This window comes from Pipra filicauda, unplaced genomic scaffold (genome assembly GCF_003945595.2).
Source record: "Pipra filicauda isolate LSUMZ 115617 unplaced genomic scaffold, ASM394559v2 scaffold384_size681814_pilon, whole genome shotgun sequence".
Taxonomy (NCBI): domain Eukaryota; kingdom Metazoa; phylum Chordata; class Aves; order Passeriformes; family Pipridae; genus Pipra; species Pipra filicauda.
This window is the reverse complement of record NW_024104514.1, coordinates 201,512-215,555: the sequence shown is the minus strand read 5'-3', so window position 1 is coordinate 215,555 and position 14,044 is coordinate 201,512.

Below are 14,044 nucleotides of genomic sequence, written 5' to 3'. Positions count from 1 at the left end.
AGCCAGATGATGCCCAACTTCACAGGCAGGGATGCCTCATCAGGGTACAGGAGATGCTTCAGCACAGTCATCTCAAAGTCAAGAACCATGGTTCCTGAAGGAGGAGATAACGCGCAATAGGGAAGAGCTCAGGAGCCCCCATACCAGTATAACCCTTGGGTGCATCTAAGCCAGGACCCCAATGTCAACTTCCAAATACACAACATAAACACGGGCTGTTGGCACCAAGAGGCCCAAGCTGCAGCCGTGTGGGCAGCTTGCACTACAGAAAGCAGTCTCTGCTTCAAGCCATACCGAAATGGTGGACTTCAACGACCTATATCTCACTGCCAGTTCGTGCCCACACTGAGTTGTTGGGCCATTGAGACCTGGGAATAGTTCCTTGCTTATGCAAGCCTTTGGGAACCAGTGGTGTTTCCCTCTCACTGCTGGGCCAGTTTTATCACAGAACTTTGCCTCCACTTGGAGAAGTTAAAATTTAATTGAGTTTTTTGTAGTAATGACATTTCCTTACACATGCTCCATTGAACCTCTGTCGTTTCACAGCTTATGTAACAGTGAGCAGATGGGAAGGCAGGTAATAAAGTTTGAGCCACTGCCAGATCCAGCCAAGGGTTGGGTTACCCTCCTTCCCTGGGTGGGTGCACATCAGCCAAGAGGGGATTTGCTGGAGCACAGCATCACTCACGATTTTGCTGTGAGTGGCAGGCTCATACAGGCACTGAGCGAGGTGAGCTCTGACAGAGAACCCGGAAGGATAGATCTGAATCAGAATCCAGGAGAGGCAGCTCTCAGTATGGATGGTGGGAGCAAAGTCTGGGGCGATACTGACTGGCAGGCAAGTGTAATGTTTGTGAGGACAATGGCCATGCCAGCTCTCCCCCTATTGCTGGCTGAGGCAGTGGGAGGGAATTTGAAAGAATCCCAAATGTAGATACAGTCCTGGGGGATGAAATTGAAGTGTGCACATGGACACTTCAGTTACCTTTATTTTAATCATTTACAGCTTAAAATAAGAACTCTTTAATTAGAAACATTCCCTTAATTGAATTGTAATCAAGTTTTTAGTGCTGGCTAACCACATGATCTAATAACACCCACCTTTCTTCAAGTATTGCCTAGTTACACCTCTTCTTATAGAGTAATTTTTATTAGGGAGCCTGGTCCAGGTGCTGCTGATTTGGCAATGTGCGTAGCAGCCAGTACTGCGGGGACCCTGTCTGCGTCAGGGATGTCAGTGCTCCAGTGATGCAACAGGTAATTCCTGCCCCAGTGTCTGAAAAAGGGAAGTGTTATATACAACACAAGCAGCAGGACCGCAACTAGAGAGAGGTTGGGGTTCGGTTGGAGAGGGAAGAAATTTGTGGGACAAGCAGAATCCATGCTCACAATCTGTGCTGGGTCATCTCTGTTCCTCTCCAGTAATTAAACTGGTGTGCAGCTGCAGTCACATGCATCTTTTCTCCTCTGTGCACTTCTCCAAAGATGAAGACCCCCTCAGGTTTAGCCCTAATGAAGCACCACAATACAACAACCGATTTACACTAAGACTCTGTTCGAACAGCAGCACCTGGAAGGCTGTCTAACCTCCCAGACCCAGCAGTGAGACACAGCTGCACTCAGAACCCTATCTCAGGATGAAAACCCTGTAGGCCTTACCTCATCCTGTCTCCCTGGTTTGCCTGGAAGGGATCTTTGTAAAAACACAGAAGAGAGTCCAAGCCCCTTAGCTCAGCAACTGGGGGACCTGCACCTGGGACACCTCATGCCTACTTTTCCCAGGGTTCAGATATGGTCAAAGCATCCCTAGATGATACAGGGAGTGCTGCTTCTGAAGGCAGGCAAGCTGAAGATGGGCTATATGGGGCTACATTTGGCTGCTGTCCTATTCACATGGGAAGGTCCTTAAGCTGTCCCCAGCAGTCAAGCTGCAGCACCGTAGAGGGAACCCATGGCAACGTGTCTTGAGCTGAGTCTTGTGGGCTGGTGTATCCAGGGGGGCTGTACCTCACTGTGCACACAGCCAGCCTCACCACTGCCCACCATGTCATTCCTCAGGTAGGAAAGGAAAAGAAAGACTAAAGTTGCTCTGTTTATTCACAGTGTTATGGCTGGGTGGCCTTCCAGAATCACGGTATATGATATTCATAGTACCTAGTAAAACTCGTGGGAAAGCTGAGCTTCAGTGACCTAGCAGACCTCAGCTAACTGCCAGGTCGCATTTGGCAGCTCTGCCTGATCCACAGTGAGCAGAATCCCATTTCACCCACTATCTGGAGAAGGACATACTGCTCTGAAGACCAAAGTCACTTCGCCACAGAGAGACTTGCCTGTGCTAGGGAAGTGTGAGTTATCAGGGAAAGAGCAGAGAAAACTTTGACACTGTGCTGAAGCTCTACTTCTGCAAGGCCAGTGAAAGCAAGAAAAGATGAGAAGTGAGAACAAACGCATTGCCACCTGCAATTCAAGAGCAAAGGTACCTGAGAAGGCAGGTACCTGTGGCTTGACACATCTAACAGGGTTGACAGAGTTCTTCAAAGCATTAACTCACAGTTCATTCAGAATATGCAGCCCCTCACTCCAAAAAAAAATGATTGATGTACATAAGGTCTTCTTCTCACAATATACACTCTAGTTTCTCAGTACTTTCCAAATAATAATAGATTTGTCTTTTCAATACTCATACCAAGCAAGAGAGTAGCATTTTAGAGAAGACCCAGCACTCCCGGAGGGAAGGTCAAATGCAGCCTGCAAGGTGGGGATGCTGATCTGAGTGCTTTGCCAGAACGCTCTGCATTTTAAAGCCTTTTCTAGAGTCGAGTGCAAGTCCCCATCGCAGGAGGGAGAAATAAATACTCCTGCAAATGAGACATCAGGATCCTAGGATAGCACAAGGCTAAAAACAAAGCAAAATGCCAAAATAAATAAAACATAGCTAATAGCTACCTCTGAAAAGATTGCTGTGAGTGACTCGCTCAGCATCAGGTAGGAAATCCGCAGCAAGGGCAGGGATCCAGGCCAACACAAAACTGGCTCAACAATGAGTCACTCCTTTTTCTTCACACTTTCTGGGGAAAAAAACCCAACAAAACAAAAACAACAAAAAAACAAATTATGCTGAGTCCCTGCAAAGAGTCTTTTTCATGACATAGCCCAGGCTCATCCAGAGCACCATCTAACCTGTGTGCTGCAGGTGTCCCGTGGAAAATAAATCTGTAGCCACATAATTAAAGACTCAACCATAATTCATATGCATGAGGACATTTAAGGGCAGTTGCACAGCCAGCCTTGGTGCTGACATTTCTCAGTGATGAGAAATGTGTATTCTGATAGAGAGCAGCAATTGCTTGTCCTCAGCAAGGAGCAGCACTAGAAAGAGGTGAGACATGCTGTTGGGTGGCATTTAGGGTAACAGTACAGGAACAGTAAGGCTTGGGAGGAAGATTTGGGAGGAGACCCTTGTTAGGGCACTGGAGAAGTCTCCGATCAGAGAAACACAAGCTGATATAGCCATCCTCCCTGTTCCCTTGTCCCCTCTAAGCTTTCCCATTTTGGGTTTTCTTTCTTAAGGCTTGTCACACAGCACTAGGCTCTGGGCTCAGCCACTGCCCCTTCCCAGGTCCACCTCACCTGCCCTTCCCTGTTTCTTCCCCTTCTGTATGCCCAGGCTGAGTCTCCTGCCCAGACATACCAGTCTGGCTCAGCTGTGTGTCCTTGGCCAGTCAACTGCAGCCTTCCCACCACATGCCATCCCCCTCCACACAAGCTGCTCCCTATCGCTAGTCCAAGCCTTCCTGCATAGACGGTTGGTGGGAACTCCCCTCCATCACCAGTCCCCATCTGTTACCAGAAATTCCCACTCCCCAGGCAAACAGTCTGAGTGCTGCCCATATCCCTTCCATCCCCTCTTCCTATTGCACTGACAATCACCCCTCCTCTGCTCTTCCCATTCCACATCTCTAATCACCATGCCTTTGCTCTTCCCATTTTCCATCTCACTGCCCCAGCCAGCCTTGCTTCCTGCTCCCGATTTTCCTGGTCAGCTATCCCTAGTCACCCCAGCAGCTCTCACGCAATAGCCTCTTTGCAAACCAGACCTGGCATTTCCCTGCCAGGAGCTGGCATTTCCCTGAGCTTGCAGTCTCATCTGCCTCCCAGTCTCATTTGCTTTTCCCCAGACTTTGGGTTTGCCTTCCCTATTCAAATCAGGGACTTTTCTCCACTACGCTTCCCAGAAGGCGCAAGAGAGGTGACCAGAAGTACAGGGCAAGGGAAAGCATTGAGATATTCAGACAGTGCATGACTGTCACTTCCCTAGAAGGGAAAGCCCTCCCAGTTTCCTTCAGCACTGCTCCTACCTGGGAAAGCCCATATGCTGTCATGTCAGCCTCAGAAGCCGAGAAAGGGTTGGGCAGGTTAGCAGAGGTTGAAAAGTTTTTAGCTGTGATGAGTCTTCTTTCCACATTTAACAAAACCATGTAATTTGTCCACACTGGTGAGGGAGAGCAGGGATGTTTCAGGGAGCTGGGAAAACACAGCCTCTGTGACACAAAAACCAACATCCTGCCAGAGGCCAAGCCCCTGCTTGAAGCCCAGAAGTTCCACAGCTTTCATCCTCTGGGCCTCATATAAACTTCCTCCAGCCCAGGAAACCTAGTGGTGGGCCCATGTTTTCAAGAAGAACTAAATAAATGTGCCCAATTCCAGCTGAGACAATCACTTTATGAAAAATTTCTGCTCCAACAGTGAAACTTTGACAAAGTTATAAACAAGTGAAAACAGGGTCTTATAAGGGGAAGTATCAGCAACCTTAATAATAGGAGCTGTTCCTGGCCACACCTGTAATTAAGGGTATTTATTGCTTTTTTCCATATACCTTGCCTTTTTTATCTTCATGGTATTCCCAGCCTCTGTCAGTTTGCAACTGACTCTCTTTGTTATACCCATACTGGCTTGCTGTGGTAAAAAAAAAAAAAAAAAAGAAAAAGGGGAATAAAAAAAAAAGATGGACCTAATGGGAAAAGAAAAGGGATATTTAGGTGTACCCTCACAGCTGTGTCAGGCCAGGGCAGACGTAGCAGAGAACCACAGGACAGGGACAAGGTTCTCTGGGAGGAGCTGCGCTCAAGGCTGAATCAGCAGGATTTTACTTGAAGACACGTAACCTCATCCTGCTCGCCTGCACGCTGAGTGCTCAGTGGGCACCACGGCACCTGAGTGCCTAGGGGGTGGTGGAAGAACCTGGCCCAGCAGTCTGGGCAAGATGAAGGGTCACAGGGGAGGCACCACGTCTGCCTTGCAAAGTCTTGTGGATTCTTCCTTACCTTGAAAGCAGCACATCTCCCTCTAAAATACTCCAACCCTTGTTTTTTTGTTGGTTGTTGTTTTTTTTTTTTTTTTTTCTTTGAGAAAAGGAGCTGATCTGGTCCCTCTCTCTCTTTGGGCTTTTGCCCCATGGCAACATCATGTGGCAGAGCCATCAGCTAGGGCAGCCCTGTTCCATCTTCCTGGGGGGTGGATTTAGGCAGTACCCTCCTCTCTTTCTGTGAGGCACTGGGGATGGATTTAGGCAGTATTGACACCTTCTCAAAGCCTCTAGTGAGAGGATGTGCAACCCAAGGAAGAGAGAAACAACCTTGAGGCTCAGAGCCACAGCCCTCTCTCTATCTCTCTTAGGAACAGCAGTGAAGAACTGAAAAGCCACAATCACCACTTTGGGGAGATTTGCAGGTCAGACCAAATGAAATATGACTGTGAATAAAAAGCCCACACAAACACTGCTCCCCTGGGCTGGTCAGGTGGGAGGCAATGCCGCTGTGAAATTACTTGTGTTTGGGAGGCTGGTTGGAGGAGATGCTGGATACAGAACTATGGGTCAGAGGAGGTCCTCCATTCTTCTTAAAAAAGGCCAAAATGTTGATAGTGGCTGGTCAGACTCATCTGAGCCCTGGAAGGGGTCCTCTTGAAACACATTTCTGGGCACATGAAGGAGAAGATGGTGACTGGCAACTGCCAGTGTGAGCTTACCATGGGTAAATCATACCTGAACAACCTGATCACCTTCTTTGATAAAATGATGGGATTTATGGGTGAGGGGAGAGTAGTGGAAATTGTTTATCTCCAATTCAGCCAGGCTTTCGATACCAGCTCCCACAACATTCTGATATCCAAGTAAAGGTGGTGTTTCTCATTAAGTAAACAAGCAGATGGGTAAAAAAATTTTTGGCTGGTCAGGCACAGGGAGTAATTAATTGTTAATGGGTTGTACTCTACTTAGAGGCTGGTACCAAGTGGGGTGCCTCAGAGGGCTGACCTGGGACCCGTCCTGTTTAACATGGTTATTGATGATCTGGAGAAGGTGATGGGGTGCACTTCCACTAAGCTTTCAGGTGACAGTTGGATGGGAAACAAGTCAATATGCCTGAGGGCAAGGCTGCTATCAGAGGGACATAAGTAGACTGGAGGGATGGGCCTGCAGGTGCACAGGGAGTTCAGCAAGGGCAAATGCACAGCCCTGTACCTGGGAAGGAAGAGGCCCTGGCCACAATATGGCTGGGGACCTGATAGATGCAGAGCAGCTGTTTGGGAAAGGACCTGTAAATCTTGTTGAAACATGGAGCCAAGCTCTTCACAGTGGTGCGTGGTGGGAGGATGAGAGACAACAAACATGAGTTGAAAGGAGAGGTCCAACTTGAATAAAGGAAGAACTTTCTGTCCTCAAAGGCAGTGTGGGAAAAAGTTGCTCAGAGAGGCTGTACAGTCTCCATCCTAGTACTTTAGAAGAAAATAAAGCTCTGAGCAACCTCATATGACCTCTTTCCTGACCCTGCTTTGAGCAGAAAGCTGGACTAGAGATGTTCTGGGGTCTTTCAAACTGAATTATCCTTTGATCCTATGATGTGCAGTGGCCCATTTGTGTACAGTGTGTGTTTGGCGTGTGCCAGGTAGGTATGTGCTACACACATGTCCGTGGCAAGTGTGAGCTGCAAGCCTGAATTCTATGTGAAGGGTGTAGCTGACGGTGGACAAGGTATCACAGATATGATGGGTGATGGGTGAGGAGCACACCTGTGGCAACTGTGCCACTTTTGTGCATTCCAGTGAGCTCACCAGACATCACATGTGCGAAGTGAGCTTGCAAGGAGCTTGTCATGTAAGACTATGGTGGGAGCATGCATACAAGTGCCAGGGGAGAGAATACATGGCCATAGTAGTGAAATGTGTGTGCAGCATGCAGCTGCTGCGGGCTGGGGGGGAGCAGTGTTTGTGTGGGCTTGTTATTCACAGTAGTGCAAACTGGTGATAGCTAAAAAGCCTCCCATGTATGAGCATCTCCCATGTGGACTCTGAGGGTGAAGGGACGGGACGTAACGCAGGCAGTTATGAAACCAGCTGGCCCAGTGAGAATAATTCACAAACTGCTCTGGAAGGGACAGGAGAGATAAACAATGCACTGGAAGATGGGAGGGCAGGGAGAATGGCTTAAAATGCATCTTCCCGACATGCCCTGGTGGATTAGTTCAGCATCTCAGCCCAGCTCCTCTTTAATTCTTATGCAAGGGGTTTCTCTGGAAGGGACAGTCTGTCCTTGCCAGCTAAACACCAGGCACAGGGCACCGATTAACAAAAGGCCATCTCACCACCCGTCCCACACAGAGAAGGGTGAGAGGCAGCTGGGACTCATTCTCTGCGAGGACTGAGGTTGTGGATTTTCCTTTCTGCCTCATGTTGTGCTGTTGCTCATCAGGGACCGAAAGACATGCTCATCTGAGCCTGCCATGGCCTCCTATTCACTTCTGGCTATGATTTGGAAGTCGTGATTTGTATCTGTAAGGCCCCATGTAGGCTATATTTGGGGAAGCTCTGTGGCCCAATGGCTCCCAGTTCCTACACCTGGACATCTAGAGGGCAGGGGCGTCTGAGTTGAGAATGTGCATGGCACTTGGTCCGTCAGAACTGCTGCTTGGAATTGTGGGCAGTGGTACAAAGGTGATGGGTGTTGTGTACACACCCAGGGAAGTGCAATGTCCTGGCAACAGCCTCACTGCAGCTGCAGATGCAGGATGGGCAGAGACCGAGTTTAGGAGCTGCTCTTGGTTCATTTATCACTTACAGTATGCTCGGCTGTACAGGGAGGTGACAGGTTCAACCCACAGTAGAAGGTTAAATTTGTCCTTCTGCCACTGACTGCTTTGCGATCTTGGACAAGTCACTTTGCCTTGCTGTCAGCCACTTATGTTCCCCTTTGCTTGCTTTCTGGCTGAGAACAGAAGCTGTCCTTTCTCTTGTGACTGCAGCAGCAAGCAGAATGGAGACAAAAGACATGAGGACTCTGGAGGCTTCTCCATGGGGCAAAGCACCAAATAATCACAAGGACTCAGAAAATCCCACATTTCTCACAAATTACTCTTGCATTTTAACAACGAACAATGCATTTTGAGCTCATGAGACCATCTGACTGCCACAGGAGAGCTGTGTATCAAACAGAGCAGCAGGGAACATGCAGATTCATCTGGCCAGTACAGCTCCACCAGTGCACCTTGTACCTCCTCTGCAGCAACCACTGCCAGTTATTCTCACCGACTTGCCTCTTCCACTGACCTCAGACTGCCCTGTCCCATCAGCACCTATCAGATTGCTGAGCACTGCTGGCTCGTTGGGCACTCCAGGGCACCCTATTATTTAACCCTGCCATGATGGGTACAGCCAGTCACCCTATGCCTGCAGCCTTCCACTCCCCAGCTGTTTTTCATCACTGCTCTTCCCTGCTTTCCCCACAGCCTCATGCAACACTGGAAGGGTCACATAAGTTTCTCTATTCAAGGCAGCCTCATTGCTAGTGAGCCCAACACTGTATCCTGGAAAGCAAAAGGCACACCGTATAACCCAGAAGGCTGGTGGCTCTGCTCTGCTTGCATTTAATCAAATCCTTCTATGTGGTACCAAGCGTTCTGCTATAGGTCTGCCTCGCCTGTCATGTGCTCGCACCCACTCTCCTACTGATTCATTATTTCATCCCTGAGAGAAGCACGTGCAGGCTGCAGGTCACGTTATGTATATCTTCAAAGTCTTCTCTGGAGTTCCTGCGTCAGCCTGTCCTCCTCTGTTCGATACCCCAGGAGTGATGCGCAGGGGTTGGGTCCCTGATAGACACACAGAGGCTGTTGCTGGGTGAGCATCTAATCACCTGTAAGGAGCAATTTCAAGCTCCTCATTCTCTTGGTCGCACAGTTTCTGTAACAAGGCTTTGTACTTTACAGGCCCTCAGCTGACTGTCAGCACTGGGACATTCAAACAACTCTATCAGTGTACTACAGCCAGGGACTCAAATATTATAGCTTTGTAGGCTTCTCCCCAAGAAGAAATGAAAGTGGTAGCACATATCTAAACTGTTTTCAGAGTAAGTAGCTGCTCTATGAAAGCCATGGCCTGGCTGTCAGGTGGGCTAACCCTTATTGCAGGTTGTGAGTGCAGCATTGATGGTGGGTGCTGGTCCTCTCAGACACTGCTTTCCCTCCAGATCAAATATTTCCTCCCCTGATCCCCAGCTGTGCCCCACAGCACTGCTTGGGGAGTCAGGCTCAGCCCCAGCCCCACAGTGTCCCCAGCGCTGGGGCCAGAAGCAGCACTTGGTGAGCCCGGGGAGTCAGGAGCTGCAAGGATACTGGGACTTGTAGGGAGGAACACAAGGCTAAACAACCCCAGGCTAAACAGCTGGGGTTGTTTAGCCTGGAGAAAAGGAGGCTCAGGGGTGACCTTATCACTCTGTACAACTACCTGAAAGGTGGCTGTAGCCAGTTGGGAGTCGGTCTCTTCTCCCAGGTAACAAGCAATAGGACAAGAGGAAATGACCTCACGTTGCACCAGGGAAGGTTTAGTTCGGTTATTAGGAAAAAATTCTTCTCTGAAAGGGTTGTGAAGCACTGGAACAGGCTGTTCAGGGAAGCGGAGGAGTCACCATCCCCAGAGGTATTTAAAAGACATGTAGATGTGGCACTTAGGGACATGGTTTAGTGGTGGACATGGCAGTGCGGGGTTAACGATTGCACTCGGTGACCTTAGAGGTCTTTTCCAACCCAAGCAATTGTATGATTCTATGACGCCGGGACCCGCGGGGATGCCAGCCTTGCTTTCAGCTCTAGATGGTGCTCTGAGGCCAGGCAATGCCCGGGCTTCTACAGTCTCTCAGTGCCACTCACTCTCCTTGTGCTTCGTCCTGCAGGCGGAAAAACACCGGGGCTGGGTAGGGCAGGACCCCCACCCTGCTGACCATGGTAGGAGGAGAAGCCTGTGTAGCCTTTCCAAGAACTGGCTGCCATCTCGTCTCCTGCTGGTGTGACAACCCCGGCCGTTGGATCCCGTGTCGCAGGTGGCTGCGGAGACAGACTGCCTTCCCAGCCTCCTCATCCCTCTGCTGTCCCGTCGATCTGCCCCAGCGAGGCTGCCCCAGCTGACCCTACCCCACCCCATGCGTTCAACACCCCAGTAGGCTGCTTTCCCTCCTCTCCCCCTCCTGCGCGTGCAGCAATAGTCCGTCCCGGCTTTGCGGATTTAGCACAGGGCCGGCGCCCGCGGGGTTTTCCAATAGCGGTGCTCCATTAGGGCCCAGCTCTGCTCTTATCACAGGCGATGCCAAAGTCCCATTGACTTCGCGGGGGCAAGAGCAAGCCCTTAATGGCCTGGGAAGGTAAGGCTTTTTTTTACTGGGTTGGGGGTTTTTTTGGTGATATTTAAAACCGTGGCCACTGTCCAAAAGCTGGGAGAGACCTCAGGCCTTCCTGCAAAGGCAAAGAAGAGATGCTAAAGCTCAAAGCAAACAGAGGAGGCATTCTTGCAGAGGACACAAGCCTGCACGCAGCTGCTGGGGCAGTGCCATGTGCCCTGCTCCACTCCTGGGCAAAACCGGAATGAAACCGAGCTGTTTGAAAACTGACACGTTTGTTCAGTAGCACAGACATTTTCAACACCATTTCCTAACCTTGGAAATCCAAACCCATTTTCTCCCCAGTTGAGATTATTGTTCTGTTTCTTGAAAATATTTTTAGTTGCAGTGTGTATCAAAATGTTTCATTGAGCAAATTTTGTGAGTTGAAAGGTGCCAATGATGATTTCTTTTTAAAAGGGTTGTCCAAAAGTGTCACCAAAAATAAAACATGAAACAAGCTTCTCAAGTGTCATTTCAAACAACAACATTCATTTGAAAGCTGGCAAGAGTGACAACAGCTTGGTTAGTTGTCATGGGGTAGAGGAACTGAACCAGTGCCTGGATCTTATTCATAGGGAAGAAGTCCTTCCTCTCTCCATTATATTTCTGGTATTTGAATAGCTTTCAATAATGAGCCAAGTAAGAAGTTCAGAAGAGAGGAAAGAAATATGGATTGTGGTCAAATAAACAAAGAAACAGCGTCTTCCTCCTGAAAAGCAAGCTGCCAGCCCCTTGGGATTAGATGCAGGTCCTGAGAAAGTGGTCCCTCCATCAGATCCTGGAGGAGGGAGGAAGCTGGAGGACATCATGCTCTGTCATTCGATAGAGATATCTTCTCTGGAGAACACAGGGCAAGGAGGTGTCATCTACCTGAAAGACGACGCTACGCATACTGTATGCAAAAGATAAAATATTTGGTGTGTTTATGATTATGAATGTCTTGGAGTGCTGATTTGAAGAATCCTTAAAAATGTTGAGTCTCCTCTATAGCAAACAGCCTTCCAAGATGGATTATCCTGGCGGCTTTTCACAGGCACGTAAGAGAATTCCCAGCATAGAAGACTTTTGTTGAGATGCTGCTGCTGTGTGGCATTTTTGTGTATGGCATTGGGTGTTTATGGGATGAAGTTGTGGTGTAGGATGGATTATGCCCCATTGTGCGGCACACACATGTAGGTACGTGCAGTGTGTACTTGGACATGAGTAGTCTGTGATTTTAGTCTGCAGATACAGAAGTTCCTGTGCAGAAACTGTGTATCAGCAAAGCCTGTGGACATGTGTGCAACTTGCAGAAACAGTCCCTGGAGTGACTGCACCATGTCATTGGAGGAGCTGTGTGCAGCAACATCAGCACAGCTGCGTGAAGAGTGTCTGGTGGGCAGAGATTTACCCATCATCTCTGTTCTCTTGCACTCTGGTTGTTCCTCTCCTTCCCTCCGCCCCCTCCTCTCAGCCCCCTTTTCTCTCTCCTCTCTAACGATCTGACAGCACTGAAAGCTTCCTCACAATTTTATTGTGAACAGCAGGTAACTGAATATTCCTCAATGCCTCAGTGTCTTCTCCACTGTGATGCCAAACATGACATGGAAAGGGCCAGCAGGTTCAGACACATGGAGGGGGATGGAACATCAGCGTGGCTGCATGATGCTTGTTTGCTCAGCTTTACCTACCTTTTCCCATTTTTCCCCCAAGAGCCACACCAGCTGATGTGAGGAGCAGCAGTGCTGACCTCTTTGTTGCCTCAGCCACTCCAGCTGTGCATGCCCATGGCCCTGGTGCACCATCCTTGCCTGGCATCTCTGGACACTCACTCCTTGGTGATGAGCCTCCCAAGAGCTAATGGGCAGTGGGCACTTTGTCCCACCAAGCACTGCCATCTGCCTCCAATGGATGCTGTATGTCAGTGAGGAGGGTGCCCAGGCATGAGGGTTCCTCCTCTCCTGGAGGCCACCACCTCAGCCTGTGTCCTGAATGCCCGTGTCCTCGCACGCAAAGTCCTTCTCTCTCGGTCCATTAGTTTGTTTCCACTGCCATGGCCAGTGGCAGGCGCCCAACTCTGAAAGCTGTATTAAAAGCCAGATCAATACCAGCCCCTGCTTATTCCCTCGGGGGAAAGTAAGTAAATAATGAAAGGAGGGAGTGACTTCATTTCCTAAACCAGCAAACCTTTGAAATTAGCCCTGAGAGAGGCACCCCAGTTCTCAAGTGGGGAACGTTGGAGCTCTGAGGAGAGGCAGCTCTGCCTCAAAACTGGCAGAGCTGGGAGAGATGGTGGCTGTTCAAAACTGGGTGTATCCATCATTTCAGTGAAGGTTCTGAGGCAAACTGCTCTGGCAGATGGGCTCTGGAGCCAAGGATTGCTACAGAGTAAGGAAGAATGCCTTCTTTGCCTCAGTCTTTAATAGTGAGACAAGTTGTCCTCAGGGTACCCAGCCCCCTGAGCTGGAAGACAGGGAGCAGAACAGAGCCCTCATGATCCAGGAGGGAATGCTCAGTGACCTGCTACACCACTTAGACACTCTCAAGTCAACGGGGCTGGATGGGATTCACCCAAGGGTACTGAGAGAGCTGGCAGAAGAGCTCACCAAGCCACTCTCTATCTTCTACCAGCAGTCCTGGCTTACCAGAGAGGCCCTGGGTGACTGGAGGTTGGACAATGTGACACTCATCTACAAGAAAGGCGAGAAGGAGAATCCAGGCAACTATAGGCCTGTCAACCTGACCTCAATGTCAGGAAAGGTCATGGAGCAAATCACCTTGCCATCACACAGCATGTGCAGCACAACCAGGGAATCAGGTCCAGCCAGTATGAGTTTGGGAAAGGCAGGTCCCGCTTGAGCAACCTGATCTCCTCCTATCTCCTGTCACTAGGTGACATGCTCAGTGGATGAGAGAAAGGCCGTGGATATAGTCCACCTGAAATTCAGTAAAGCCTTTGGCACTGTCTCCCACAGCATTCTCCTGGAGAAACTGTCTGGCTTGGATGGGTGCACTGTTCTCTGGGTCGAAGACTGGCTGCATAGCCAGGCCTGGAGAGTGGTGCTGAATGGAGTTACTCCAGTGAATGGAATAACCTGGACAGGAGAGCTGCTTCCCCACAGAACCTACATCCTGTGATGAGAAACGGCCGTGACTGGGTCTAGACATGTCTTATTAATCTATCTGTGCTCTTTCTGAAACGCACTTCCATATTACCTCACCTCCTCTTCCTCTTTTCCCCTTCCTCCTGTGCCACCTGCCTGCTGTGTCTGCTTCTTCCTCTCAGTCCTGCTATTTCCTTCCTTATCCTTCTGCTTCTTCCCCTCTTTCTGTTGCTTCTTAAACCAATTCCAGATAGAT